The following is a 6,000-nucleotide window of genomic DNA, read 5'->3' on the forward strand; positions in this document are numbered from 1 at the left end:
GCAGTTTATCACCATCACAACAAAAATACGAACTCAAAGAAAGACACGACTTGATTCAGAATACATGTGCATGTTCTTCCACTTATAATCAATGTGCATTCTTGAAGTGGAAATTTAATTTGCATTATGAGTAGATAGTTTATCTAAAATACAAGAGCCAATTCACCCAGTTTCTCTCTAGAATAGCCTATCACACCCAAATAGTGACACTTATTTTGGGTGTGAGAATGTGCAAATGATTAGAATCCAAAAAGAGAAAGCGTGAACATAAGGACTTAGAATAAATAGTAGTGGAATCCATGAGATGAAGTACGAGATGTACAATACAATGCCATTAGGGTACTGGCAAAATGATGACCAACAGTAGTGCCTCCAGTCTGTCAAAGTGAAGCAATGCGGAAACAAATGACTGTGACAAAGAGTGAACAGAGAGAGAAGAGAGAGAAAAAGAGACAGTGAAACACAGAAAAACTACAGTGAAGAATGCTGTATAAGGATGCAGAATTATACGCGGGTGCAAAGAAAATATGTGTATGTCTCCACCTCTAGGATCTTGATCTCCGTTAGCCCCAAGAGCAATCTCCACAATCAGCAGGCTGAAGTCTGTCAAAGACAATGTGTCAAGACTACTGGAAACTCAGCCTATTTAAAGGCTGAAAATAATGCCTAGAAATAGTCAAGTCGGCTGCATTTAATGTAGCCGTGGACTGTTCGACTGCTGCCACACGGCAGCATGCTACGTTGCACTGCTAACATGGCCATCCAAGAAATGACTCTCAACACCCCCTCTCAGATCCTGGACAAGGCAGCAGATGGAGGGATCTGGAATGTTCATAAAGTAAAGCCTGGGAAAGTGCCTTCATAAGCAAATCTGCAAGTTTGTCTTCAGTATTACAGTATTCCACATTGATGGTCTCATCCACAAGCTTCTCCTTGATGAAGTGATATTAGATCTCTATGTGCTTCGTCCAGGCATGGAATACGAGATTCTGTGCCAAGGCAATGCAACTCTCATTGTCGCACCGCAAAATAGTAGGACGAGTCTGGGGGCATCCAAGCTCCTCCAACAAATGCTAAAGCCACACACTCTCACATGTGGTAGAAGACACGGCCCGATACTCTGCCTCTATCGAAGATAGGGCTACCGTGGGCTGCTTCTTGCTACTCCAAGAGATAGCACCAGCACCCAAGGTAAAACAATAACCTATAGTAGACCGCCATTGGTCCACATCACCAACCCAATCCAAATCACTCCAACCTACAAGACCAAGATCAGAAGCACTTGTACGTACTAGATAGAAAACCCCAAGGTCGGAGGTCCCCCTCAGAAACCAAAGTATCCTCTGAGCAGCCTGCCAATGCACCTGCTAAGGTGCACTCATGAACCCAGCCAAGAGACCTACAGCAAAATGTAGATCAACCCGTGTGCTGAGGAGCCAAATCAATGATCCAATCAGCTGACACTAGCGGGTAGCATCTACCAAAGAAGAATCTTTGTGTGAAATGGCCTTCGAGTTCACATCCATAGGAGTAGAAATGGATGGAGAATCCTCCATCTTAAAAGTCACCAAGAGCTCCTATACATATCTATACTAAGAGATGAAAATCCCCCTCTGAGGCTAATAAATCTCATGGCCCAAAAAGAAATGGAGAAGTCCTAAATCCATCATCTTGAACTTCCAATGTAGGGTTGCCTTTGTCTCTTCAACTTGCTAGGCATGATCACCTATAACAATCAAGTCATCAACATACAAAACAAACAACACACGACCACCCTCAGAAGTGTGCACATAAAGCTACGGACTGGCCCTAGAGCGTTGATATCCCAACTTGGCATGGAGAAATAAATCAATCTTCTCGTTCCAAGCATGCAAAGCATATTTTAGGCCATACAAGGCCTTCTTCAACCTGTAAACCTTCCCATCTGAGGAACCAAATCCAAGAGGCTGCTCTACATAGATCTCCTCCTTCAAATCACCATTCAAGAAGGCCGATTTCACATCCAATAGAAAAACAAGCCATCTCCTATGACTAGCCAAGGCAAGAATAGCTCGAATAGTCACCATGTGAGCAGTAGGGGCAAAAGTATCATGGAAATCAACACATGGGCGCTATGCAAAACATTAGCAACAAGTCGATCCTTGTGCTTGTCCAAAGAGCCATAACTATGGTACTTGGTCTTGAGGACCCATTTGACACCAATCACCTTCTTATGAGAGGGATGAGGCACAAGGTACCAAGTGCCATTTCACTCAATAGCTTCCAACTCGGCTTCCATTTCCTTCTGCCAATGATCAAACTGTAAAACCTCCTTCAATGATGTAGGCTCTCTATCCTGCATAACACAAGACATCAAACAATAGTTAGAGCAAACAAGCTCCATAATATGTGCTTAGTGCCGCCATGACCTGTGCGGTCCATCTAGCGGTTGCCACTCCTCAGGGACCCCCTCGATCCTTAAATCTTGGAGCATGTCACGGGCCCAACGAGGAGGAGGCCGAATCTCGCCTTGGCGCTCTCCATCTACTAAAGTTTCTGGAAGGTCCATCGTCAATGGAGGACCAAGCAGTGAATCTGGTGGCTAGGAAGTAGGCTCCTCATCCGAAGAAGAGTCCTCAAGAGACACAGGCTCGAGAGGAAAAGCCACTAGCTATCACCAAGATCTCCAAGTACAAGGTGATCCAAACCCCCCTCTAGGGCTAGAACCTCCACAAACCGAACATCATGGCTCGTGTAGACATCCCGCTTAATAGGATCATACAATCACTACCCTTGAGATTGCGAGCTTCAAGATGTGAACATAAGCATCACATCCAAAAACCTTAAAATAAGAAAGATTATGCTTTGATCTAAAGTATGCCTCAAAAGAAGTCATACCAACAATAGCAAAATTAGGGAAATGATTAAGGATGTAAACTGAAGTAGCCACAGCCTCAGCCCATAGACACTGAGGTGTCTAACGATACTTAGGCCATCTTGATCACACTGCAATTCTTCTGCTGCAAAATGCCATTCTCCTAAGGGTCTTTTCTTTTGGCAAACTCCTGGTGTATGCCACGATTTGCATGAAACCGAGAAAACTCATTAGAAACAAATTCTCCACCCTTATCCGATCAAAAGGTCTTCAGCTTCTGCCCCGATCAGTTCTCCTGAAAGAGCAACCAATCCATGAAGTTGGAGAAAGCCTCCGACTTCAACTTCAAGAAATAGGTCCATGTCATCCTACTCTAATCATCTACAATGAGCATGAAATACAAACTCCCTCGAAGGGATTCCGTCTGCATTGGTCCAAACAGATTAGTGGAAGCAAGATCCAAGGGTGTTGAAGACTACCTCGAAGCCTTGCTAGGAACAACAATACGAGTCTGCTTCCCACAAATGCAGGATACACAAGGTTGCTGACTCACCACAATATATGGAAAATCTCAAACAACAAACCGGTCCTTAGACACCTTCCGAAGGTGTTCATAATTGAGGTGACCAAACCGAGCATGCCAAAGCAGACTGAGTTTGGGAGGTAAGAAGAAGAGAAGTCAATACAAAAGAAGACCGCAACTTGTAGACTCCATTCTCCTCATAACTTGAAGAAAGAACCGCTTGCGATCCCTCGATCAAGAATCCACATCTAATATGATCAAGAGGCCAAGGGCACAAATCTTGTGCACCGAGAAAAGATGATACCCCAAAGCCGATACATAAAGTACCTCAGAAGCATGGACATCACCACACCCATCTGGAATAAGATGCATGTTGTGTCATCCCTAAATAGGAATAGATGAACTATTGCCAATAAGAATTTAACCGTGAGAAGGCCGCAAATGAGAAACACTTGCAAAGAAGGGGTCATGTGCCTAGAGACACCATTGTCAACAATCCACTCCTGAGTAAATGGGACCATCAACGTAGCATCAGAAGCCGGCAGGGTTGAATCCTCAACCACCTCCAAATGGAGAAATGCAGCTGATGAGGGAGCAGCTGCCACTCCGGAATCCTTTGAAGATTTCTCCTTCTTCTCCTTCTCCTTCTTCTCCTTGTTAGGGCAATCCTTCTTCCATTGACCTATTTTACAACAAATGTAACAAGTAGACTCCTTATCTTTGTCCTTCTTAGATTTGTCTTCCTTCTTCTTCTTTTGGTCCTTCCCCTTCTTCTAAGAGGATTTACCAATCAAAGCTTTAGATTTTGAAGCATTGGTTCCTTTGAGTTGCTCCTCTTGGTTCAAGACCATAGAAACCAACTCTTCCCACCGAAGAGTCTCAGACCACCCTGAAGCAATCAAGGCAAAATAAAGACCACTGAAGCGAGGTGGTAATTGTGAAAGGAGAGTTATTGCCATGTCTTCAGAAGTGATCACCTTCCCTGCATTTTGAACCTGCATTTGAAGCTACCTTAGCTAGTTGATATGCTCTTGCATGGATGATGACTTGTTGACACTCATAGTCCTCATTTTCACTTCCAAAGAAACTCATTTCATGATGGTCATCCGATTATACATCTAATCCAACTCCAGTCATATCTCCCTAGCCACTGTCAAATGCTCTATATGAGAGATAACAACTATAGTACATGAGAGAAATAAAAACGAGCGAATGCGTGCATTGAGTTTATCCCAATGTGCCTGAGCCTTTGCCAACTCCACCTTCTCATTGGAAGAGAGTTTGTACTTGTCTCACGAAGAACGATTGATAGCCTCCGTAACAAGCTCTACCAAATCATAGGACTCCAATATGGCAAGCATCCTGACCAACCAAATGTGGTAGTTCTCACCATCGAGCTTTTGATCTCAAGGAAGAGCCGGTAGGATGGACACCTTCCAGTCCATGATCGCCTGAAAATCTATCTCGGCCTCAGAAGACATCTTCACCTACAATGCCTGCACAAAACACAAAAAGCAGCCCCCTCTAACTATATAAATATAGCCTGCTAGGACTGAGGTTTGCTCGTCTCGTTTCTTCTTCACCCGCCTGAGTCGATGGAAAGGTAAAATCTCACTTGAATGCCAAAAACACAGCCTTTTGTTGAGCTAAAATATGCATTACTTGTTGGTCAGCCTCTTAAACAGCCCAAAACACACTAAAAATGCACTTTTAGAGTAAAACCCTAAAATGGGGAGTAGTTTGAGAGAGTTTAGTGGAAACCCTAAAACGGGGAGCGATTCGAGAGAGTTTAGTGGAAACCCTAATTTTTGGGACACCCTTCCACATCTATAAATAGACAAGCCGCCCCCATTCAGCCATTATCCTTGTTTGCATGTTACACCAGTCCACACACCCTCTATTGCTGTTGGCACCCAGTTTCCAGCCTGCAGACCGCCTCAATCTGCTGTCTAGCCATCATCGACTATAACCACATTATCTTCAACCTGTCCATTGCTGTAGGTGACAGCTCTCAGCTATTGGCGACTGATCCAAACTGCTATTCAGCCTGTTGTCCATCATCTCCAAGGTCAACCAGCCTGCATTTTCAGCATTACAGGCCCTAACACTCTCAAACACTATTTTAGCCTACAGTTGACAACAGACTATGCACAAATTCCAGCCTCCGATCAGTGGTACACTACTGCGTTTACCAGTTTTCAGCCTCCAGACTGTTGCATTTTGGTGACCAGCCTGCTGCCATTCATATTCAACACTCCTACAATCCGACTGGTGGTCACTGACTTGGTATTTGTCTTTGGTGGACATCACACTCTGATATTGCTCTGCCCTTGAGCACACTGTACACTCTTACATTCATTTACAGCATTCATTCACTTCAGAGTTGTGTTCTCTCTCTCCCTACTTCTGTTTGTGTTTGAGTTTTTGTGTTTGAGTTTTGAGTTTTGCCTTTAGGGTTTGAGTTTTTGAGTTTTGCGCTTAGGGTTTGAGTTTTGCCCTTTGTGTCTGTGTCTGTCTCTTTGTGTTTCTGTCGTGGTCATACACTCTCTCTGTCCTCAGTGCAAACCCTAGCAGTTTCCTTTATACCTTCTTCCTTCTTTAACAACAAAAACAGTAGTAGCTT

Source organism: Lygodium microphyllum, chromosome 1, assembly GCF_053477565.2.
Source record: "Lygodium microphyllum isolate KBCC chromosome 1, Lygodium_microphyllum_v1.1.10, whole genome shotgun sequence".
NCBI classification, from domain to species: Eukaryota; Viridiplantae; Streptophyta; class Polypodiopsida; order Schizaeales; family Lygodiaceae; genus Lygodium; species Lygodium microphyllum.